Source organism: Saccopteryx leptura, chromosome 3, assembly GCF_036850995.1.
Source record: "Saccopteryx leptura isolate mSacLep1 chromosome 3, mSacLep1_pri_phased_curated, whole genome shotgun sequence".
In the NCBI taxonomy this organism is placed as follows: Eukaryota; Metazoa; Chordata; class Mammalia; order Chiroptera; family Emballonuridae; genus Saccopteryx; species Saccopteryx leptura.
The window spans coordinates 79519204-79545626 of NC_089505.1; the positions used below are offsets into that span (position 1 = coordinate 79519204).

The 26423-nt window shown below is 37.9% G+C and overlaps 1 protein-coding gene across 1 annotated transcript in view; it reads left to right on the forward strand.

The window, feature by feature from the left end:
- The window catches only part of LOC136399391 (leukocyte immunoglobulin-like receptor subfamily A member 6), a 367572-nt gene that overhangs the window by 10833 nt on the left and 330316 nt on the right, over window positions 1–26423 (forward strand). The gene's annotated exons all lie outside the window — the stretch shown is intronic.

Consider the following 26423-nt stretch of genomic DNA (forward strand, 5'->3'; position numbering starts at 1 on the left):
GGCATGCCCGGTGGATCCCGGTTGGGCGCACACGGGAGTTTGTCTGACTGCTTTCCCATTTTCAACTTCAGAAAAATACACACACAAAAAGTTGTGGTCTCAAATGAGAAGCCCCAGCCCATGTCCATTGAGGGAGCAGAATTTCAGCTCACAACCTGTCCCAGGAGAGCTCAGGGCTAAGATGGGGAAGAAAGAGAAAGAGTCAGATCATCAACAGGGAGAAGACAATCACACAAAGAGATGGTGAACAGAAGGAGTCACACACCCACCCCATGCCTTACCCCACCTGTGCTTCCAGTCCATGCAAGGTGTGTGCAGGAGAAAGACTGCAGAGTGTGAAGGAAGGGTGGACCTTTAAGGAATAGACATGGGACTAAAAATGACACGAAGAAGCAGTCCCAGTCCCACTTCTTCCTCCTATTTCTGTTTCATACAGTAATTGGGGTCTGCAGACCCCCACACCCACTGGCTAATGTCATGTGTATTGGATAACAAAGTTTCTTATATCAGCCATGTCTCTCCAGACCCTGGGCAGTAATCCCCAACTCATTCCACAACATTTCAAAGAGGTACATAAGCAATGTCTTTCAAAGGACTTGGTAAGACGAAGGTGGGGATTAAGGGAGAGGGCCTCGTGTTTCAAGCAGACTTGAGGTCACTAGTGTACATTGTGGTCACTGTGAGCAGAAATGCCGAAAGGGAGGGTGCCCAGCTCAGGCGGAGAGAAAAGAGCAGACAGAAATCTGCCTCTGTCCGTGGTGCTGATTATAGGATCCTGAGAGTCATCCTGGCTTTTATGGAACCAGGCCCACATAGGAAGACAGAGTGGAGGGGGCCTCTTACTCTTGGGTTAGTGTGATTGGATCCAGTGAAAGTCTGAGCTGAAGAGAAGTTGGCTCAGCCTCCTTTGAGAGAGAGCTCACTGACAAAATTATAACTGTATCTCAAATTTGCTTCTCTCATGTCAGGGCAGAATCTGATTCTGGATTTCAAAGGTACACACACAATATAATATACAAATGGCATCATATATATAAAACCTATATAATGTTAGGTTTTGTATACTAAAACCTATATAATGTTATTAACCAATGTCATTCAATACATTTTATTTTAGAATCCCAAATATTTGAAATGTTAAAAATGGAGTAAACTAATCTTTACACCGGTTTGGAGCATTGTGCCTCAAAATAACTACAAATATGACAAGCAAACAGAAGTTATGATGATTGGACTAATTGGCTATTTCTCTGAAACTTAATGCATTTTAGAATGAACATCACTATTTAGCTTATCTGCACCAATAGCACTGTGTTCTTTCTATGGATGTAATTGCAATACTTCCCTTTCTCATAAATGCCCCTTGCCTCTGTCTTCAGTTGGAACAAGGTTTAGGCTGAGTCCAAGGAATCTAAATAGCTATACTTATTGATCCCAAATAATGTTTGTTGCCTTCCCTTTGAAAGACACTTTTATTTTTAAATTAGCACTGTCATCTTATAGATTTATAAATATGTCTTAAATATTCTCAGTACCAGTTCATTGTATTTTTAATTTTTTGTTTAAGTGAGAGGATGAGGAGGTAGAGACAGACTTCTGAATGTGCCCCAAAGGGGTTTCACCCAGCAAGCTCAATAGAGGGCAATGCTCTTTCCATCTGGGGCCCCTTGCTCCATTGCATATGGAGTGATTTTTAGCACGTGAGATGGAGGCCATGGAGTCTTCCTCAGTGCCTGGGGACAACTTGCTCCAATAAAGCCAAGGCTGCAGGAGGGAAAGACACACACACACACACACACACACACACACACAGAGAGAGAGAGAGAGAGAGAAGTGAGAGGGGGTGTGGAGAAGCAGATGAGCATTTCTTCTTGTGCCCTTACTGAAAATCAAACCCAGGACATTGACAAACCAGGCAGATGCTCAACCACTGAACAAAGTGGCCAGGGCCCAATTGGCTTACTTAGACATTGTATATATCCTCTCCCAGTGCATGGTTTTAAAAAAAATTTTTGCAGGTGTTCATGAGAAATAGGACTTCTTAATATTTTTTTAAAATTTTATTTAGACAATTAAATTTAACAGGGTGACATTGGTTAACCAGTGTACACAGATTTAGAGAAAACATCTCCAAGTCATTTGGACAGTTGCTTATGCTGTATACCCATCACCCAAAGTCAAATCATCCTCTGTCACCATATATTTTGTTTCTCTTTATGCCCCTTCCCCCACCTCCCTCCTCTCCTCCCTTTTTAGCATGTTTCCATGTATCATATTTCCACTCAATTTGTGGTTGTATATCCATTTCAAGAAACACTTGCCTAGTGAGATAGTAACCTCTGTTTTTTTGCAAGAGAACAAGAAATTTATTTACTTTTCACATTTTGATCTGCAGCCCCTCTGTCACCTATTATTGTAAATGATGTGAAGAAGCATGCATGTCCACCTTATTCCACAGACTCACCCACGATGAGCTGAAAAATCCATGCTTTCCCCACTGCACTGAGAGCACCTGTTGTTCTGTCTCCAGTGGCTCTACATCGAACCAGGCATCCCTGCTTTTCAATTTCTCAAACCTCCAAAATCTCCACCCAACCCTGTAATACTTTGTCTCATATCCTCTATATCTCAGGCAAGAAGGATTCACATCACATTTGTGGGCTGCGTTTTTTTCACTGTGGTCAAAATAACAAAAGTGGGACCAAGAAGGAAGTATTTTGTTTGCGTGTCCTTCAATCATTCCAGTGGTAGTGCCACAATTTTTATCTAATGAGTGTGCGTGTGAGCATGCATGTGTGTTATCAGATCCACCACCTTCCTAAGTTCTGAGATCTGCACTTTCATTTCTTTCTTTAATTCACCCTCTACTATGAGTCTAACTTTCATTTCAAATATGTCTATATACATTTGCCAAAATCCTTCCTTGGTTCTAACGGTCTTCAGGGTAAATCCTAACATTTTTTTTTTCTGAACTCAAGGTTGTTCATGATCATCCAGATGGGACCCTCCAAACTCAGCTCTCACTACTGCTTCTTCTTTTTTTACTTCTGCTTTTTTGAAGCAGACTGGTGCATTTACACTGCAAACACACACACACACAAACACACATACACTCTCTCAAACACACACACACACATACTGAACTATTAATTACATTCATGCTTCACTATATCTGCTTTTTACAACCATTTAGACTTGGCAAATCTCCTCCAAAGTCCACAGAAAAAAACAAGAAATAGACGTAACACAGATTCTTTCTTCTTATTGCTTTTCTCAAATGTGTCTGTGCCTGCTAAGGGGTATGTAAAGATTACATGGTAAAGCCATGTAAGTCATTTGTATGACACAGTGTGACACACAATATTTAGGTCCAATTACTGTTTATATTTAATTTTTATGCTCCAATATTGCATTTCTGGAGTCTATTTTTAATGCATGAATCAGATGATCTTTTTTTCCCCCTGAAGTTAGAAGCAGGGAGGCAGAGATAAACTACCACATTCACCAGACTGAGATTCCTCAGCATACCCACTAGGGGGTGATGCTCTGCTCATCTGGGCTGTTGCTCTGTTGCAACTAGAGCCATTCCAGCACCTGAGGTGGAGGCCATGGAGCCATCCACAGTGCCCAGGACAATTTTTGTATCAATGGAGCCTTGCCTGAAGGAGGGGAACAGAGAGATAATTGGAAAATTAAATTTAATGGAGTGACATTGATAAATAAGTGTACATAGGTCTAGCCTTGGCTGAATAGATTAATTGGTTAGAGCATTGTCCCAAAGCTCAGAGGTTGCCAGTTCAACCCCTGGTCAGGGCACATACAGAAACAGATGAGTGTTCCTGTCTCTCTCTTTCTCCCTTCCTCTCTTCCTCTCTAAATTCAATAAAATACATATTTTTAAAAAGAAAAAGAAATAAAAAGAGAGAGAGAGAGTACATAGGTTTCAGGCAATCTTTATCCATTTAGCCATCCATGAACACCCATGGTGCTTCCATATGCTGGTTTTTGTACATAACACTATAATAAACATAGAGATGTATACACCTTTACAAATTAGTGTTTTAATTTTCTTTGGATAAATACTCCAATTAGATAAATTTAAAAACTCATTTCCCCAGTTACACAAGCCAAAACTCAAGTGCTCAGAAGGTATAAGTCACTGCTGATGCCATGTACCACAGAGCAAATGCACAACATTGTCATGCTGGCAGAACAGGAGAGCTGTTCTACATGGATGATCCCCATATAGATCTCATGGATCTCGGTCTCTAACAGACAATGATCATATTCAACATCAATTATGAGATGGCTATGTTTAGTGCAATGGAGTAACAAGTTGAATCTCCCCATGAAATGACTTATCACCCCTTAAATTCATGAACATTTCTGCCATTCATAGTTTCACCCAATCCCTCAGACCACCACCTCCTGTGTGTACATTTTGGGGGGGGCGGAGGGTATTCACTGTCTTCTTGTGAGAAACCAAACCTCCATTCTCAGCACACAATATACCTGGAAATGTTGGCTTCTGTTGACCTATCTTGACCTTTATATTTATACTTTTTAATCAAATCACTATCTACACAAACAACCCATAAACTGCTACATACAATAAACTGTCACTCAGCTCCGACAATTAGGACAGGGTAATTCTCCACAGGGAAAATCCCTAGATTTATTGAATATTTCAGTGTAGACAACATTCTATCACTGGCATCTTTATCTCATGGTCTTAGTTACTTCTGTTCCAACAAGGTGAGTGATTTATCTCCACAGCTTGACATGCTGACTTAGAATTGCTGGCTCTGCATTGGTCGATCTTATCTGGACCACAAATTTCATAAAACAGGAGTATGTATAGTCTCTGATCTTCTATGATTCACCAACACCTCTGCCTGCGACCCCTTCTGGTGGGTCCACTCTGGGTGTGTGGGAACCAGATGAGAACAATTGACATCATGGTCATGGTATACCCAGCATGTTCCAGCCACAAAGACACGATGAGTATTTTTCTCTCTGAGGACCATTGCACTCAACTTTACCAATTTAAATATGGAAGTCTCTTAAGAGACCAAGCTCCTGTCAATCAATGGCCTGTCCATTGTGTAGAGGTTATTAACACACTTAGGATGAGAGTCTTGTGCAAGGGTAGCCATTAATGGCATCTTTCTGTCTATGTTCTCTAACCAGAGAGGGGGCCCTAGCTAACTCTCCCTTCATCAGTAAACTGGAGTGATCGACTTTCCTGGGGAATTATTGTGCTGTGAGCTTTCCTGAATCCCTGCAGTAATCACCTTGGCTCCCCACTCAGGCTGTTGCAAAGGCACAAAATTAATATCACTGCAGATCCTAAACCCTGAGGGGAAAGATTAGTGAGCAGTGCAAACTTTCCTATTTTCCTGGAATGTAGGGAAGGGCTCGTGGTCCACTGTGCTGAAATACAAAACAAACATGTTCATTGAAGACAATCAATAGAAAGAGGAAGCCACAAATGTCAAGCACAGTCTGCAAGCACATATTTAGGCAAAGCAGTGTTTTCGTATCACTTGAAGTCAGGCTACATGGTCCAGTAACCTTCAGACTCACCTTTAGCTGCAGGACTGACTTGAGGCAGAAAGAACCTTCTGAGTTGTTCTGATACTGGTGCTAATGCCACTTCTGACATGGTTCTGGTGCAGCGTTGCAGAAAAAGCATTTTACTGGAATCACACTCAGAGAACCTTGTGTTTTTGCAGTAAGATGTATTTAGGATTGACATAGAAGATTGCTCACAGGTATTCAACATTTCATTTCCATTTGTCTTGTCAAAGAAAAAAGTCCAGGTTAGTCTTCAGTAAACCCAGTATTGTTGTAAGGTACCAAAGGCTACAGAATTAATATTAAGATTTTAGGAAACTTTAAGAACATTTTATTAACTTAAGCTAGGAGTACAGAGAGATTTTGTAAATGATCTCTGTACTTGTGTGATTAGCATAAAATCAAGATGGTCGATGGCATTGTGTTGTAAATACTAAGGGGAAGGAGACGTGGATTTTTATGACACCTGTGGAGAAATGAGTGAATAGCTATCCAGGTGCAGGCAGAGAAAAATTAAGTTAAACCTTTTCTTATATTAATGGGCCATTTACAGGCATTTGTACCCATGGAAACTACCTCTCCCCTCCTGAAAGCATGTAGTTAATGTATGTGTCTCTGGGCCAAGGAATAGCAAATGAACAGTAGAAAATATAGGAATGTCTTTTAGTATGTAAAGTGACATTTTTACCATTGTGTTCCCTTTTAAGTTTTAATGTGTAGAAGCATTTTTTATGAATCTTATAGACAGATGTTATAAACTTGCTAATGAATTGTGTCCCATCCCCCCTTCCTTCATCCTTTTTCCAAACCTGTATAGGAGAAAACAAAAGGTATAAGCTTAAACAGTGATGTCAGGTTTTTTCCCCTCCCGTGTATAATTAACGGTATATAACCAGCCCCTAGAATACTATAGACACACATGATTTGGGACTGTGGCCCCATGTAAGATATATGCAGCCATCATATTTAATAAATTTTCTCCATTAATAAAACTTTTCAAAAACTTATTTGGATTATGTGCCTCTATGAAAACCCATGGAATTGTGGATTGGGTACTTTATAAAGACCAAAATCAAGATATTGTGTGCCATGGTGTAGCCCATATCAAAACTCAGTCCAATCCAGGTGCTGCTCAAAGCCTGTCCTTGGGAGACAGTCTTGGGAACATGGCAGATGCTTGGAGATCCCATAAGCAAATGAGCAAGGTCAGCTTGTTTCTAAGCAGGAAGAAGAGACTGGGAAGGACTAGCTTCCCTTAAACTAACCAATCTGTTTCATTAAAATTTTGCAGGATTCTGTTGGTTTCCCCCAATAACCAATCAGATCCTTCTTCTAGGCTAGACTGACAGGCCTCCATGACCGTCCTTCTGGTTTCCACTGTGCAAGCCTTAAAGTGGAAGTGCAGAAGCACCTCTTTCTCAGGCACTGGGACCTGCAGTGCCTTGGGGAAATGTCCTCCAAATGACTAGGGATTGAGTCCAAAGGGCTGAGGACACAATAGACTCCAAAATGTGCGGTTGAGCCTATGAAGACTTTAGCCTTTTAGCCAATTATTCTAAAGAGATGTTGTTATAAAGTAAAGTACTTTAGTTCTGCGGGTTATGTAGTGACACCAAGACAGGATACAGAAGAAATTTTAGGAGGAGATTTATTAATAAGCTGGCTACATATGACTTACACAAGGTATAGCTAACCCAGATCGTGTAGTCCTCAATATAGCCCTGAGGCTAGTTATATAGACTTGATCACATACAGGTTGGGGGGAAAAAGAAGGGGAGCATGACACAATAGTCAATCATTAACAAGCTTACAACATTTGTATATAGAATCTATTAAAAGGAGAAAAAACATTTCTAATATTAAACTTACAAGGTAACACAATGGTGATAAATGTCATTTATATATCAATACAGTAGCAATAAATGTCATTTTACATATCAAAGACATTCTCAAATCTTCTAGTGTTTACCCCCATCCCTGTTGCCACAGCGAAATGCTTAGTTTAGGATAAGGAAAGAGGCCAAATGAAAATAGCTTTGCTAAAAATGTTTGTTTAGTTTACAAGTTTTTATCCATATAAAGGGTTTCAAGAGGGATGATTAGAAAGCAGATAAAATGTTACAGAACACAGGTTTTACAAGCAAGGGGGAGTGGGCTCATGATCCCTTTGTCTAAAGGTATATGTCACTTACAGGACTCCAGGAGGGGAGAAAGGATTAAAATCACTGTAGGATATGTAAACATTGTCTCATAAAGGATTTTATTGAAGGGAAAGAGGAAGTTCTTTGTTGTCTTTTAAGTAGTGGCCTCAGGCCTTCCGGAGAACTATAGTTGAACTATAGTATAATTAGATACTAATTTTTGCCCCTTTAATCTCTTTCTCTGGGTCTTTTTCTTTTCAGAAAGGAGGGGTAAGGGGGCCTGACTCTTCCTTTTAAAAACTGTTAATTTTTGCAATTCTTCGGCACCTTATCACAATGCTTAATCTTCTTACTGAAGCACACTCTCCAACTGTTATAAAATATAATGTCCAACTCTCTTTGCTCTCTTTCCCCATCAACCTCTAGCTGCCTGCTGATATGACCAAGTCCACACTAAGCACATTTACCAGATGCCCCAAAAGACTAGAACAAAAATCATTACAAGAGACCAGGTAGATAAAAGTGAAGTGGTTACCAGGGGGAGGAGGTTGTGGGGGAAGAGGTTGTAGGGGAAGGAAGTAAAGAGGGACAAATTATGATGATGGAAAATGATTCCACTTGGGGTGATGGGCACACAACACAACCAACAGTTCAAATATTATAAAAATATTTACCTGAAACATATGAACTCTTCTTGATCAATGTCATTCCATTAAGTTTAATTTTTTTAAATAAAATGCGGAAAAGTAGGAGTCCATGTAGATCTAGCCATGCCAACAGAAGCATTTTTAATATCAGCTTGCCAGACAGAGCCTTGCTTGACCCTCCATCAGCAGTGCTGAGACATGATGGCTACTTTTCTTTGATCCCATTTCACTGTTTTGTTGGTTTATGAGCCCATTTTATAGAAAAAGTATTTCATATCAGTAACTTTTTAGATCTTGGTGATCTTACCATTCTTTTTTTTCCAAATTTTTGATGAGTATTAATAGAGTATTTGAACAAACCCAGTGAAAGCATTATTTCAGGGAATAACACAGTTTGTATTTGGTGTCTGAACAGAGAGCCCTTAGGTTAGTACCAAACACACCGTGACTTGAAAATTCATCTGAGCATGGGTGATATGCCTTTCATGGCTGTGTGTTATATATTAAATAGGAGAAAAGTGTACTCGATTCTGGGACTTGAGTAATTCTATGATCAATGGCAATGTTGAGAAATTACTGTAAGTGACCTCGTGTACTCAAATACCTTGTCTCTTAACAAGTGACCCTTTCAGAAGTTACATTTCCCCTTATGAGGTCACAACAGTTTATTCTCTGTGTTCATACGGGAAAACCCACAGAGAGAGGTCTCCATAAACACTTCCATTTTTATTCTAAAGTTAAAACCACAAAAAAATGTAAGCTTGTTTATTCCTGGATGTGTATGCAGTACTGGGTGTGAGTGTGGGTGTGGGTGTGTGTGCCTGGGTGTATGAGGAAGGCAGAGGGTGAGTCTGGGGACAGCCTAGGGGACAGTCATTGGAGACCATGGCCCTCTGTCCCTGTGAGCACACTGCTGGGGAGACCCTGAGTCGCTGCTTTAAGAACAGAAGCCTGCAAACCTGCCGTTGCTGCGAGACAGTGTCATCTTCTTTTCTGTCCCAGGTCCTGCCTTCCTGGGCTGCAGGGTGCTGGGAACCTCAAATGCACCCTCTAGTGCCTTGCAAACATTGTGGTGGCTGGAGTGAAGAGAAGAGGAAGCCCTCGTTCCTCCTCAGCCTAGTCCCCACAGGAACTCCAGAAGCTTTATTTATTAAAGGACAGGTTGGTCCTGGAATGTGTGAAATGTTCTACAGAGAGCCATTTTCTCTTCTCTTACGTACCTCTTATCTGCTCCTAGGTATCTGGGGGTGTCCACAGTCTATGAATCAAGACCCTGGAACCTGGGCAGGTGTCTGGCAGGCTGTGAACACATTGGAAGAAGTGAGCTTAAATCAGTTTCTAAAAATACTAAGTGAAGCTTAAGATGCCAAGATTTGGAAAATTAAATTTAACAGGGTGTCATTGATCAACAAGTATACATAGATTTCAGTTAAACATCACTCTAACATTTGAATAGTCAATTATGCTGTATATCCATCACCAAAGTCAAATCATTTTCTGTCACCTTACATTTGTCCTTCTTTACACCCTTCCCGAATGATTCTTCCCCTCCCTTACATCTCCCTCCTCTGGATGAGAGAAAGAAATAAAAGGCATTCAAATCAGAAAAGAAAGTTTCAGTTTTTGCAGATAATATGATACTGTATATAGAAAACCCCAAAGATTCCATAGAAAGACTAATAGAAACAATAAACTAATACAGCAAGGTCACAGGATACAAAATTAATATACAGAAGTTTATTGCTTTCATATATGCCAACAGTGAAACTTTGAAAAATGAACTCAGAAAAATAATCCCTTTTACAGTTGCAATGCAAAAGATAAAATACCTGGAAATAAATTTACAATGAATGTAAAGGATCTATATACTAAAAACTACAAAGCATTATTAAAAAAATTGAAATAGACACAATGAAAGGGAAAAATATTTCATGGATTGGAAGAATCAACATAGTTAAAATGGCCCTATTACCCAAAGCTGCACCAGTCTGCATTTTCACCAGCAGTGCACAAATGTTCTCTTTTGTTGATAGACATCTGACAGGTATTCGGTGATGTCTCAAGGTTCAATTTACATTTCTTTGATAGCTAGTGATATTAAGCATCTTTTCATGTGTCTATTGGACATCTGGTATGTCCCAGAAGTCCTTTGACAATCTTAATTGAATTTTTTGTTGTTGAGTTTTACACATTCTTTATAATTTTTTATTTTGTTCCATTGTTCTGTCTCTTTTTCTGCCAATAGCATCATGCTTTTATATCATCACTCTAGTATAATTTGAAGTCAGATATTGTAATACTCCAGCTTTGTTCTTTTTTCTCAAGAGTTCTTTGGCTATTGGAGGTTTTTTATGGTTACATGCAAACCTAGTGATATTTTGTTCCATTTCACAAAGCTCAGCAACAAACAAGTAAGCAATCCAGTTAAAAAATGGGGAGAGAATCTGAACAGACACCTCTCCCAAGAAGAAATACAAATGGCCAACAGATATACGAAAAGATGCTCATCTTCTATAGCTATTCTAGAAGTGCAAATCAAAACTACAATGAGATACTACCCTACACCTATTAGATTGGCTATTATCAACAAGACAGGTAATAAGTGCTGTGGAGGCTGCGGAGAAAATGGAATGCTCATTCACTGTTGGTGGGGATGCAAATTAGTACATCCATTATGGAAGAAAGTATAGTGGTTCCTAAAACAATTAAAAATAGAATTACCATATGACCCATCAATCCCTCTGCTGGGTATTTACCCCCAAAACTAAAAAATATTGGTATGTAGAAATACATGTATTGCCCATGTTCATTGCTGCATTATTCACAGTGGCCAAGACATGGAAACAAACAAAGTGTCCCTCGAAAAAGAGGATTGAGTAAAGAAGATGAAATTTATATATTGTAATATATATATGTAATATATATATGATGTAATATATATACTGTAGTATATATATAGTAATATATTTATATTACAGATGTTATACACACACACACAATGAAATACTACTCATTCATAAAAAATGATGAAATAGTGTCATTTACAAAAACATGGGTGGACCTTGAGAATATTATACTAGATGAAATAAGTAAATCAAAAAAGGTAAAAACTATATGATTTCACACACAGTTGGGATAGAAAACTGAAACTCATGGACATTGATAAGCATACAGTAGTTACCAGGGGTAGGGATATGCAAGGGAAGGAAAGAACATTAGGGAAAGGTGGAAAGGACAAATGTAAGGTGAGGAAAATGATTGGACTTTAGGTGATGAATATACAACATAATAAACTGTTCTGATGATAGAGTGATGTTTACCTGAAATCTATGTACACTTGTTGATCAATGTCATCCTGTTAATTTTAATATTCTAAATAAAAAAATGCTACTGGTTTCTGGTATTTATTTTGTATACTGCTGCTTTCCTGAATTCATTTATTAGTTCTAGTAATTGTGTAGTGTAAAACCTTTAGGGCTCGCTATATAGAATATCATGTAAATAATGACAATTTTACTTCTTTCTTTCCAATTTGACTGACTTCTATTTTTTTCTTGTCTGCTTGATGTGGCTAAGACTTCCAGTACTATATTGAATAAGAGTGGTGATAATGTACATTCTTGTCTTGTTTCTGATCTTAAAGAAAACACTTGCAGTTTTTTCCCATTGACTATGATGTTGTCTGCTGGTTTCTTATATGTGGCCTTTATTTTATTTATTTATTTATTTAAGACAGAGAGAGGGATTGATAGGGACAGACAGGAATGGAGAGAGATGAGAAACATTAATCATTAGTTTCTCGTTGCGACACCTTAGTTGTTCATTGATTGCTTTCTCATATGTGCCTTGACCGTGGGGCTACAGCAGACCAAGTAACCCCTTGCTCGAGTAGCAACCTTGGGTCCAAGCTGGTGAGCTTTGCTCAAACCAGATGAGCCCATGCTCAACCTGGCGACCTTGGGGTGTCGAACCTGGCTCCTCCGCATCCCAGTCCGACGCTCTCTGGTCAGGCATATGTGGACTTTATTATGTTGAGATATGTTTCCTGTATTTACTCTTTGCTGAGAAATTTATATAAATGGATGCTGAATTTTATTAAATGCATTTTCTGCATCTATTGATATGATCATGTGCTTTTTATCCTTCATTTTGCTATGTGGTGCATCACATTTAGTGATTTGCAGAAATTGTACCAATAATGCATCCCCAAAATAAATCACACTTGATAATGATGTGTGACCTTCTTAATGTATTGCTGTATTTGGTTTGATAATATTTTGTTGAGGATTTTAAAATCTATGTTCATCAGAAATATTGGCCTCTAGGCTTTTTTTGTTTGTTTTTAGTGTCTTTATCTGGTTTTGGAATTAGGTAATGCTGGTCTTGTAAAATAAGCTTGGGAGTATTTCCTTCTTTTGAATTAAAATAATAATAATTTGAGAAGGGTAGGTGTTAGTTCTTCTTTGAATATTTGGTAAAGGTTACCTGGGAAGCCATCTGACTCAGTACTTCTATTTCTTGGGAATTTCTTATTGTTATTACTCTTTCAATCACTAGTTATAACCTGTGTATTCAGATTCTCTGATTCTTCCTTATTGGGTTTTGTAAGAGTGTATGTTTCTAGGAACTTATCCATTTTATCCAGATTGTTCAGTTTGTTGGCATAATATTTTCTTATTTTGCTTTGTATTTGTCTGATGTCAGTTATTATTTCTCCTCTTTCATCTCTGATTTTATTTAATTAGGTCCTCTCTCTTTTTTTTTTTTTTTGATGAGTCTGTTTAAACGTTTGTCAATGTCTTTTATTTTTTCAAAGAACCAGCTCTTGATCTCATTAATTTTTTGTATTATTTTATTTTTTAATCTCTATTTCATCTATTTCTGCTTTAATCTTTTTATTTTCTTCTGTCTACTCACTTTGGACTCTGTTTGTTGTTTTAATTTCCTTTAAATATAAGCTTAGAGTGTTTATTTCAGATTTTTCTTGTTGGTAGAAGTAGTCTGTAATGCTATAAATTTCTTTCTTAAAACTGCTTTGGCTGTCCTCATCAACTTTGGGTTGTTGTGTTCTCATTTTAATTTATTTCAAGGTATCTTTTGATCTGTTTCTCGATCTCATTGTTAGCACATTTTTTAGTTTAATAACATGTTGTTTATCCTCCTTGTATTTCTGTGCTTTTCTGTTTTGTTTTGGTGATTGATTTTTATTATTACACCGTTCTGTTCAGAGAAGACTATTTATGTGATTTCAATCTTCTTGACCTTACTGAGATTTGTCTGTGTCCTATCGTGATCTATCTTAGAAAATATTTCACGTGCACTTGAAAAGATTGTATATTCTGTTGCTTTTGGGCAAAATATGCTCTAAATATTTCAATTAAATCCATCTTCTCTAATGTGTTATTTATAGCTGCCATTTCCTTGTTGATTTTCTGTCTGGATGACCTATCCATTGATGTTGATGGGGTGTTGAAATCCCCTACTGTGACTGTATTGTTGTCAATCTCTCCTTTTATATCCATCAAGATTTGCTTGAGATGTACAAAATTTTACAAGAGTTATATCCTGTTTCTGGCTTGCTCCATTTATCATTATGTAGTGTCCTTCTATGTCTACTACTATAGCTTTTGTTTTACAGTCTATTTTATTAAATATAAATATTGCTATCTCAGCTTTTTTCTTTTCTATTTGCATCCCTTTACTTTTATTTATTTATTTTTTTAAAGACTTTATTTATTCCATTTTTAGAGAGGAGATAGATAGAGAGAGAGGAGGAGGAGCAGGAAGCATCAACTCCCATAGGTGCCTCGACCAGGCAAGCCCAGGGTTTTGAACCGGCTACCTCAGCATTCCAGGTTGACGCTTTATCCCACTGCGCCACCACAGGTCAGGCTGCATCCCTTTACTTTTAGTCTGTGTGTACCCTTCATTCTGAATTGGGAATCCTGTAGACAACATATATTATCATTATTTATTTTTCAATTATACTTTAAATACAATATTATAGTAGTTTCTGGTGTACAAGGAGATGTAAATTAGAGCATACAAATATAGTCAATAATATTCTAGCTTTTTTGAAAATTTTTTTATAAAAGGGGCACATTAATATGATTATATATTACTTACATATATTTTACATAAAATATCTATATATTATATATTTATATTGTAAAGTGTTTACATTCACTGCAAGTATATTTTAATTTTCTAGGAAAATTTTATCCACTTGCTGTGTTGAGCACCAAGAACACATTCAACAAAACAAACTAGAGCTTGTTTAGAAGAAATAACAGGACCATATAGTTCATTTTAGGTCCAAAGACACTGTCCATTGGAAGTAATGTGGTAATTGAACTGAAGACAATAGCAAGATAAATTAACCTTCTTGAGGATTTGAGATTTTCCCACACACACTCATTACTTTAGTCACAGAAGAGCATGCATAAATGGCTGGGGGTGATTCTTTGTTGAATTATACAAAACACATTAAGAAAATTGGTCATATAAAAAGTTGAAATATTTCTGTGTCACAATCTGTGTTCTATTAAGAAGACGTAAAACTCTGCTGAGTAGGATAAAGTACCTGGATGAATAAGCCTGAGAAACAAGAATGCTCAAATTTATACCTCATGTTCACAGGACAGAAAAAGCCAGCCACTCAATTCCCACTTGCTAGAGTAATTACCTTTTCAGAGACATTTTCAAAAACTTCACATGGTTGAAGCATCTCAAGTTTACATTTTAAATATTGAGAAACTGGTTCTATAATTTATATATTCTAAAATTTTTGAAGAAAAACATAGTGGGCAAGAACGACTCATATGATCACATTTCAAATCTTACCATAAGGGTCCTGTGGTAAAGGAGATTTTGGGATTAACTAAAGGATAGACACATAGATTAATAGAATAAGATAGAGATCTTGAATTTATCCTACACAAATACAGTCTTCTGAGTTTTGACAGGGGCGCCCAGACAAACCAAGGGAAAAAGGATACTCTTTTCATAAAATGATGTTGGGAAATTGGGTATAGATGTTGTTTAAGGATTGCTTCTGTTTACAAGATGCCAGTAACCCCTTTCTAAGAGCAGCCACATCATTTTCACTCCCAGCACCCGTGTCTGAGGGTCACAGTAGATGCATAACTGTGTTAACCCTTGGCAACTCAACCTTTATATTTTAGCCATTCCGAGTATGTGCTTGTACCATGCTGTGGGGGTAATGTCCACTATCTGATGAATTGTGGAGCTGAGGGACATTACAAAGATAACCATTCATGGGATATCAATGTTTGCAAGTTGTGTGTTAAAGTAATCGCCTGTTTTCTTTTTATTTATTTATTTATTTATATTTAAACAATTAAATTTAACAGGGTGACATTGGTCAAGTAGAGTACATAGATTTAGAGAAAACATCTCTACATCATTTGGACAGTCGATTATGTTGTACACCCATTGTAAGTTTGGTGGATAATGAAGGATAGTCACATGGGGAATCCAGGCCTGTGAACTTTGGCTAGGACCGCCCACAACCAAGCATGACAAAAGAAACTTCCTAGGAGTCCTTGGGAAAAAAGTGACTGACTGTCAGCCAGTGAGATTTCACGATGTCATATTAGCCCGACTTCCCTAGACGACCCCTTTAAATTTGCCCACGAGGTCTCTCCATGTGCGATGTTCCTTACCTCCATCTCCCAGGCCAGTGAATCTCATCCAAGAAATGCTCTGTACTGAATAAAGCGTTTGCTCTTTCACACCTTGTGGCTCTGGCCCCCTTCCTTCCTTCTCGGCAGGGAAAAATACCTTACACACATCACCTATTATCTACTGTCATCTTAGAAGTTTGAACATATTTTTTAAATGTTCTCAGTCCAAGTTTCTTGCCTCATTTTGGATTTGCAAATATCTTCTTCCACTGTATTCCATTGTGTGATATTCTTTTTATGCTTTTATGGTGTCTATGGAAACAGTTAGTGGCTCTCAGTTTACCAATTTCTATACTAAGTTCATGCTTTGGTATCCTCAAGAAAAACTTTCCTTTCACAAAGCTATGAAGATATTTTTCTACATCTTTTTTGCAAAAGAAAAAGTAATTGATTACTCTTCACATTTTCATCTGTAGTCCATCTGACATAGATTATTGTAAATGCCCTGGCCGGATAGTTCAGCTGATTAGAGCATCCTCCCGGAGATTATTGTAAATGTTGTGAAACAGGCATAAAAAATATTCTAGTTCCAGGGACTCATCCAATTGTTCCAGCACCATGTGGTGGAATAACCATGATCTATCCAGTGTACTGCAATAGTCTCAGTCATGATTCAGGTAACCCTACATGAGCGCTCTGAGTTTGGACTTTTTCTTCTGCTCCAGTGGATGAGGTATCTCTGCTTTTAAATGATTCAAAGTTCCAATATCTTCATCTAATTCTGAATGTCTGATTTCCTTGATGCCATGACTCATGTAGGGTGAATTCTCAACACATTGGAAGGGGAGGGTTGTCATCACTCTACTACAAATGAGGGAAGTGTGACCAAGAGAGGAAGTAGGTGCTCAAATGTCCTTTAACCATTCAGGATGTTGTAAAGCCATTATGATATTTAAAGTGTGTGTTTATGTATTATGGATTTTTTTTATAAATAAATTTTTATTTTAATGGAGTGACATCAATAAATCAGGGTACATATATTCAAAGAAAACATTTCCAGGTTATCTTGTCATTTAGTTCTGTTGCATACCCATCACCCAAAGAGAGATCATCCTCCGTCACCCGATCCAGTTTTCTTTGTACCCCTCCCCTCCCCCTCTCCCTCCTCCCCTCCCCCTACCCCCCATAACCACCCCACTCCTGTCCATGTCTCTTAGTCTCGTTTTTATGTCCCACCAATGTATGGAATCCTGCAGTTCTTGTTTTTTTCTGATTCACTTATTTCACTCCACATAATGTTATCAAGATTCCAACATTCTGCTGTAAGTGAACTGGTGTCATCATTTCTTCTAGCTGAATAGTATACCATGGTGTATATGTGCCCCATCTTCTTTATCCAGTCTTCTATTTTTTTACAGTGATTAAAAACCTTTAGGCAAACTCTTGGCCAATACAGCAAGAATCCATAAAAGAGTAGTGTCCTTAACATGTTCACCAAGTCCAAGTTGGCCCCATCACCATGCCAAATTCCTGAAAAATGCAACCCAACCACAGTTCAGTCTGTTAGGAGCTGTCACAGGGAGCAGGAGTCCAGGAAAAGTCCACATCCAGGAAAAGTCCTCATGGCACTGGAATTGTTGTCACCATTCTATACTTTGCAGCTCATGTCCAAGTCCCAATGACCACTGCTTCTAGCTGGTAATGATTCAGGTATATGGGAAAAGCCATTTGCAGCATGCGTGGATATGGAGTTTCTGTTCTCCTCTGCCTGGAGACATGAGACAAGGTTGCTTTTCCCTGGAGCTCTGCGACTGTGGCATGATAAAGAGAACCTTGGGATACACTAAGCTGGGTGGCAAAGGTAGATTCATAATAGAAGTTGGCAAAAGGGGGAAAGAGAGCTCTACATTAGGAGTAGGTCCCAGCCTGAAATATGAGTGGGGCATTGAGGTAGGAGGGATAAAGGAAACACTATATATTAAGCAAAGCAGCAGAAAATAGGACTATGAACACTGACAACAAAGATCTTTGAGGGAAGAATAAAAAACCCGACTATTCAGGCAAAACATAGTTAAGTGGCCCTTGTGCCAATGAGGTCAGTTTACCCGCTTCTTGGAAGAAATACCCTAGGCTCGTCCACAGTGTCTTAGATGGGGCCGACGGCCCTGGGCACCTTCAGCCTTCAGTGGCAAACCCCAGCATTCTGGACAACGTTAGGTCATAGGTGGCTGGAGTAGGGCTGGAAGAGACTGAACCCTTCCTTAGAGGAGCGAGGGGGAAGCCTACCTTCCAGTGTCCTTGTTTCCTCACAGCAGAGGCATGTAAGCCTGGCAGGCTTTAGCTCAATGACCTTCCTTTCCACTATTGAAGCAAGACCCAGATGGTATCCTATGAGACCCCTTTGGGGTGTTGGAGCCTTTAAGGGTGTATCCTAAAAGCTGGTAGTTCCCTGATCTCTATTGGGCTTTTTCTGCCTCTAGGTATCTTAAAAGCCATTCTCAGAAGATCTCGCTGAGGGGTTTGAGGATCCCCATCCGCCTATATAAATCTTTTCCATATATCTGGAGCTATTTGGAAAAAGACAAAACAGTATTATTAGCTGGATCTAATAAAGAAGGTAATAGTTTGCAGGCAAAAAAGATTTGGTGTTTCCTGTTCATCAGCATTGAAAAGAAATGTAAATTTTTTTTTTTTAAGTAAGAAGCATGATATGGTAGACCTGTAGGAGTTCCAGGAGATGACTACCCCCTTTTAATTTTTTTAATTGACCTTAAAATGTTTGCTGAGTACACTTTAATAATACCTTAACTTTAAAGATTGTAAGCATGACAAAATACCGTAAATGCTTTTGCTCCATATGCAGGAGCATTTTCAGTTTAGCCAGTTTAGGAAATCCAATAATAGAACACTGCATACAGACAATGAGCTATAACATGCTTAGCAGCCTCTCCTGTTCTGAAAGAGGTTACTATAAATCTGGAATATGAAGCCACTGTAATGTGGACATACGACTGTTTGCCAAATGAAGGTATATGAGTAACATCCATCTGCCAAAGTTGTCCTGGTAGGGGTCCTTGAGGGTTAACTCCAAATGAAGGGGCAGTATAGGACCCCTTGGACAGGATTTCCCAATCTGCCGTGCTGCTTCCCGAGAAAGTTGAAACTGTTTACACCGGGCTGCAGCGTTCTGGTGATGAATGGTATGAGACTGACTTGCTCGGTCTGTCATGGTTGCTCTATATAATTTTCTTTTGGGTAGCTTGATCAACAAGGGCATTCCTAGGCCCTGGCCGGTTGGCTCAGTGGTAGAGCATTGGCCTGGTGTGCAGGATTCCCAGGTTCGATTCCCAGTCAGAGCACACAGAAGAAGCACCCATCTACTTCTCCATCCCTCCTCCCCTTCCTTTCTGTCTCTTTCTTCCCCTCCCGCAGCCAAGGCTCCACCAGAGCAAAGCCACCCCGGGCACTAAGGATGGCCCCGTACCCTCTGCCTCAGGTGCTAGAATGGCTCTGGTTGCAAAGAGCAACACCCCGGATGGGCAGAGCATTCCCCCCCCCCCGGCAGGCATGCCAGGCGGATCCCAGTCAGGTGCATGCGGGAGTCTGTCTGACTGCCTCCCCATTTCCATCTTCATAAAAATACAAAAAATAAATAAATAAAAGAAAAAATACAACAAGAAAAAAGAAAAGAGAAAAACAAAACGAAAAAAAGAAAAGAAAAGGGGGGGGGCATTCCCTTGTGCTAAAGCTCCAGGGAGCATGGAGTGAGCTTGAGTACGTCTTATGAAACATAGAGCTCTATGTTGACACATAAGTCTTTGAAGAAGGAGGAACTGCTGAAATAGTTCATCAGCATTTGTCCCTAAGACAGCAGTCTTTATAGTGGAAACACCACCATAAATAAATATTTGCTGTCTGTCTATAGTTTAAGGGGGCAATATGGCAAATGCTGAAAAGCCATGATCTTTGTGCCCTTCCCCTCCCCCAATCCCCTCCCTCTCCTCCCCCCACCCTGTAACCCCAACACTGTTGTCCATGTCTCTGAGTCTCATCTTTATGTCCCACCTATGTATGGAATCATATAGTTCTTAGTTTTTTCTGATTTACTTCTTTCGCTCAGTATAATGTTATCAAGGCCCATCCATGTTGTTGTAAAAGATCCAATGTCATCATTTCTTATGGCTGAGTAGTATTCCATAGTATATATATACCAAAGATTTTTAATCCACTCATCCTCTGATGGACACTTGGGCTGTTTCCAGATCTTTGCTATTGTGAACAATGCTGCCATAAACATGGGGTGCATTTCTTCTTTTCAAACAGTGCTATGGTGTTCTTGGGGTATATTCCTAACAGTGGTATAGCTGGGTCAAAAGGCAATTCGATTTTTAATTTCTTGAGGAATCTCCATACTGTTTTCCACAGTGGCTGCACCAGTCTGCATTCCCACCAGCAGTGCAGGAGGGTTCCTTTTTCTCCACATTCTCGCCAGCACTTATTCTGTGTTGTTTTATTGCTGAGCGCCATTCTGACTGGTGTAAGGTGATATCACATTGTGGTTTTAATTTGCATTTCTCTAATCATTAGTGATGGTGAACATTTTTTCATATGCCTATTGGCCATCTGTGTGTCCTCTTTGGAGAAGTGTCTATTCATTTCTTTTGCCCATTTTTGGATTGAGTTGTTTGTCTTCCTGGTATTAAGTTTTACAAGTTCTTTATAAATTTTGGTTATTAACCCCTTGTCCGACGCAATGTCAAATATATTCTCCCATTGTGTAGTTTGTCTTTTTATTCTGTTCTTATTGTCTTTAGCTGTGCAGAAGCTTTTTAGTTTAATACAGTCCCATTTGTTTATCCTGTCTTTTATTTCACTTGCCTGTGGAGACAAATCAGCAAATATATTGCTGCGAGAGATGTCAGAGAGCTTACTGCCTATGTTTTCTTCTAAGATGCTTATGGTTTCACGGCTTACATTTAAGTCTTTTATCCATTTTGAGTTTATTTTTGTGAGTGGTGTAAGTTGGTGGTCTAGTTTCATTTTTTTGCAGGTAGCTGTCCAATTTCCCAACACCATTTGTTAAAGAGGCTGTCTTTACTCCATTGTAATTTCTTACCTCCTATGTCAAATATCAGTTGTCTATAGAGCTGTGGGTTTATTTCTGGGTTCTCTGTTCTGTTCCATTGATCTATGTGCCTGTTATTATGCCAGTACCATGCTGTTTTGAGTACAATGGCCTTATAATATAACTTGATATCCGGAAGTGTGATACCTCCTGCTTTATTCTTTCTTTTCAAGATTGCTGAGGCTATTTGTGTTCTCCTTTGGTGCCATATAAATTTTTGGAATATGTGCTCTATATCTTTGAAGTAAGTCATTGGTATTTTAATTGGTATTGCATTGAATTTATAAATTGCTTTGGGTAATATAGACATTTTAATGATGTTTATTCTTCCTAACCATGAGCACGGTATAAGCCTCCACTTATTTGTATCTTCCCTGATTTCTTTTATCAATGTTTTATAATTTTCCGAGTACAAGTCTTGAATCTCCTTGGTTAGATTTATTCCTAGGTACTTTATTTTTTTGGTTGCAATGGTAAAGGGAATTGATTCCTTGATTTCTCTTTCTAACAGTTCATTATTAAAGTATAAAAATGCCTCCGATTTCTGAGTATTGATTTTATATCCTGCCACCTTGCCGAATTCATTTATCAGGTCTAGTAGTTTTTTGACTGAGACTTTAGGGTTTTCTATATACAATATCATGTCATCTGCAAATAATGATAGTTTTACTTCTTCTTTTCCAATTTGGATGCCTTTTATTTCTTTTTCTTGTCTGATTGCTGCGGCTAGGACTTCCAGAACTATGTTCAATAACAGTGGTGAAAGGGGGCTCCCCTGCCTTGTTCCTGATCTTAAGGGGATTGCTTTTAATTTTTGCCCATTGAGTATGATGTTGGCTGTGGGTTTGTCATAGATGGCCTTTATCATGTTGAGGTATGTTCCTTGTATTCCCACTTTCCTGAGAGTTTTGATCATGAATGGATGCTGGACTTTATCAAATGCTTTTTCTGCATCTATTGAAATTATCATGTGGTTTTTCTCCTTTCTTTTGTTTATGTGATGAATCACATTGATTGATTTGCGAATATTGTACCAGCCTTGTCTCCCAAGAAAAATCCAACTTGATCATAGTGTATGATTTTTTTCATATATTGCTGGATCCGGTTTGCTAATATTTTGTTGAGGATTTTTGCATCTAAGTCCATCAGGGATATTGGCCTATAATTTTCTTTTTTTGTGTTGTCTTTGCCTGGTTTTGGAATCAGAATTATGCTCGCCTCATAAAAGGAGTTTGGAAGTCTTCCTTCCTCTTGAATTTTTTGAAATAGCTTGAGAAGGATAGGAGTTAGTTCTTCTTTGAATATTTGGTAGAATTCACTTGCGAAGCCATCAGGCCCAGGACTTTTCTTCTTTGGGAGTTTTTTGATAGCTGTTTCAATCTCATTTGTTGTAATTGGTCTGTTTAGGTTTTCTGATTCTTCCAGATTGATTTTTGGAAGATTATATGATTCAAGGAATTTGTCCATTTCATCTAGGTTGTCTAGTTTTTTGGCGGACAGTTCTTCATAGTATTTTCTTACAATATTTTGTATTTCTGTTGTGTCAGTTGTTATTTCTCCCCTCTCGTTTCTAATTTTATTTATTTGAGTCCTCTCTCTTTTTTTCTTGGTGAGTCTCGTTAAAGGTTCATTGATCTTGTTTACCTTTTCAAAGAAACAGCTCCTGGTTTCATTGATCCTCTGTATTGTTTCTTTAGCCTCTGTGTCATTTATTTCTGCTCTTATCTTTATTATTTTCTTCCTTCTACTAGCTCTGGGCTTTACTTGCTGTTCTTTTTCTAGTTCTTTTAGATGCAGGGTTAAGTTATTTATTTGAGCTTTTTATAGCTTCTTGAGGTATGCCTGTAATGCTATAAACTCCTCTCAGGACTGCTTTTGCTGTGTCCCATAAATTTTGAGTTGATGTATGCTCATTATCGTTCGTTTCTAGGAATTTTTTTATTTCTTCTTTGATCTCAGTGTTAACCCATTCGTTATTTAATAACGTGCTATTTAGATTCCAAATGTTTGAATGTTTTTTAATTTTTCCATTGTGGTTGATTTCTAGTTTAATTCCATTGTGATCAGAGAAAGTGCTCGGTATGATTTCAATCTTCTTAAATTTGCTGAGACTGCTTTTGTGCCCTAACATGTGGTCTATTCTAGAGAATGTACCATGAGCGCTTGAAAAGAATGTATAATCTGTTGTTTTAGGGTGAAAGATTCTGAAGATATCTATTAAATCGAGTTGATCTAATATGTCCTTTAAGTCTGCTGTTTCTTTGTTAATTTTCCTTCTTGAGGATCTATCTAATGATGTTAATGGGGTATTGAAATCTCCTACTATTATTGTATTGCTGTTGATCTTGACCTTTAAGTCCATCAAAGCCTGCTTTATATATTTAGGTGCTCCTATATTAGGTGCATAGATATTTATAATGGTTATATCTTCCTTTTGGATTGCTCCCTTTATCATTATGTAGTGACCTTCTTTATCTCTAACTATGGTCTTTTTTTTAAAGTCCATTTTGTCTGATATCAGTATTGCTACCCCAGCTTTTTTTTCATTTCTATTTGCGTGAAATATTTTTTTTCATCCTTTTATCTTCAGTCTGTGTGCATCTTTTGATTTAAGATGTGTCTCTTGTAGACAGCATATGTATGGGTCCTGTTTTCTTATCCACGCAGCTACCCTATGTCTCTTGATCAAATCATTTAATCCATTAACATTTAAGGTTATTACTGATATGTAATTGTTTATTGACTTTTTTTTCTTTAAAACTGTTTTCCTCTTTTGCTATATTCTTTTTTCCTTTGATCTGTTTACAACAGGTCCCTTAGCATTTCTTGCAGCCTTGGTTTGGTTGCAGTGAATTCCTTGAGGTTTTTTTTGTCTGTACAGCTTTCTTTCTTTTTTTTTTTTAATTTTTGAAAATAATTTCTTTTTTGTTTTTTTGTTGTTTGTTTTTTCTTTTTTTTTTTTTTTAATAAATTTTTATTAATGTTAATGAGATGACATTAATAATTCAGGGTACATATATTCAAAGAAAAACATGTCTAGGTTATCTTGTCATTAAATTATGTTGCATACCCCTCGCCCAGAGTCAGATTGTCCTCCGTCACCCTCTATCTAGTTTTCTCTGTGCCCCTCCCCCTCCCCCTAAATCTCTCCCTCCCTCCCTCCTGCGTCCTCCTTCCCCCCACCCCTGGTAACCACCACACTCTTGTCCATGTCTCTTAGTCTCGTTTTTATGTTCCACCAATGTATGGAATCATGTAGTTCTTGTTTTTTTCTGATTTACTTATTTCACTCTGTATAATGTTATCAAGATCCCACCATTTTGCTATAAATGATCTAATGTCATCATTTCTTATGGCTGAGTAGTATTCCATAGTGTATATGTGCCATATCTTCTTTATCCAGTCCTCTATTGAAGGGCTTTTTGGTTGTTTCCATGTCTTGGCCACTGTGAACAATGCTGCTATGAACATGGGGCTACATGTGTCTTTACGTATCAATGATTCTGAGGTTTTGGGGTATATACCCAGTAGAGGGATTGCTGGGTCATAAGGTAGTTCTATTTGCAGTTTTTTGAGGAACCACCATACTTTCCTCCATAGTGGTTGTACTACTTTACATTCCCACCAACAGTGTATGAGGGTTCCTTTTTCTCCACATCCTCTCCAACATTTGTTATTACCCGACTTGTTGATAATAGCTAATCTAACAGGGGTGAGGTGGTATCTCATTGTAGTTTTGATTTGCATTTCTCTAATAACTAATGAAGCTGAGCATCTTTTCATATATCTGTTGGCCATTTGTATTTCTTCCTGGGAGAAGTGTCTGTTCATGTCCTCTTCCCATTTTTTTATTGGATTGTTTGTTTGTTTGTTATTGAGTTTTATGAGTTCTTTGTAAATTTTGGATATTAGGCCCTTATCTGAGCTGTCATTTGAAAATATCATTTCCCATTTAGTTGGCTGTCTGTTTATTTTGATATCAGTTTCTCTTGCTGAGCAAAAACTTTTAATTCTGATGTAGTCCCATTCATTTATCTTTGCCTTCACTTCTCTTGCCATTGGAGTCAAGTTCATAAAATGTTCTTTAAAACCCAGATCCATGAGTTTAGTACCTATGTCTTCTTCTATGTACTTTATTGTTTCAGATCTTATATTTAGGTCTTTGACTCATTTTGAATTAATTTTAGTACACGGGGACAGGCTGTAGTCGAGTTTCATTCTTTTGCATGTGGCTTTCCAGTTTTCCCAACACCATTTGTTGAAGAGGCTTTCTTTTCTCCATTTTGTGTTGTTAACCCCTTTATCAAAGATTATTTGACCATATATATGTGGTTTTATTTCTGGGCTTTCTATTCTGTTCCATTGGTCTGAGTGTCTATTTTTCTGCCAATACCATGCAGTTTTGATTATTATGGCCCTATAATATAGTTTAAAGTCAGGTATTGTAATGCCCCCAGCTTCATTCTTTTTCCTTAGGATTGTTTTGGCTATTCGGGGTTTTTTATAGTTCCATATAAATCTGATGATTTTTTGTTCCATTTCTTTAAAAAATCTCATAGGAATTTTGATGGGATTTGCATTAAATTTATATATTACATTGGGTAATATGGCCATTTTAATTATATTTATTCTTCCTATCCAAGAACAAGGAATATTTTTCCATCTCATTGTGTCTTTTTTTATTTCTCTTAGCAATGCCTTGTAGTTTTCTTTATATAGGTCCTTTACATTCTTTGTTATGTTTATTCCTAGGTATTTTATTTTATTTGTTGCAAACGTGAAGGGGATTATTTTTTTGAGTTCGTTTTCTAATATTTCATTGTTGGCATATAGAAAGGCTATGGACTTCTGTATGTTAATTTTGTATCCTGCAACCTTACTGTATTGGTTTATTGTTTGTAGTAATCTTTTTGTGGAGTCCTTTGGGTTTTCGATGTATAGGATCATATCATCAGCAAAAAGTGATACCTTTACTTCTTCTTTTCCGATATGGATGCCTTTTATTTCTTTGTCTTGTCTGATTGCTCTGGCCAGCACTTCTAGCACCACGTTAAATAAGAGTGGAGAGAGTGGACACCCCTGTCGTGTTCCTGATTTAAGGTGGAAAGTCCTCAGTTTTATGCCATTTAATATGATGTTGGCTGATGGTTTATCATATATGGCCTTTATTATGTTGAGATATTTTCCTTCTATACCCATTTTGTTGAGAGTCTTAAACATAAAATTGTGTTGTATTTTATCGAAAGCCTTTTCTGCATCTATTGATAAGATCATGTGGTTTTTGTTC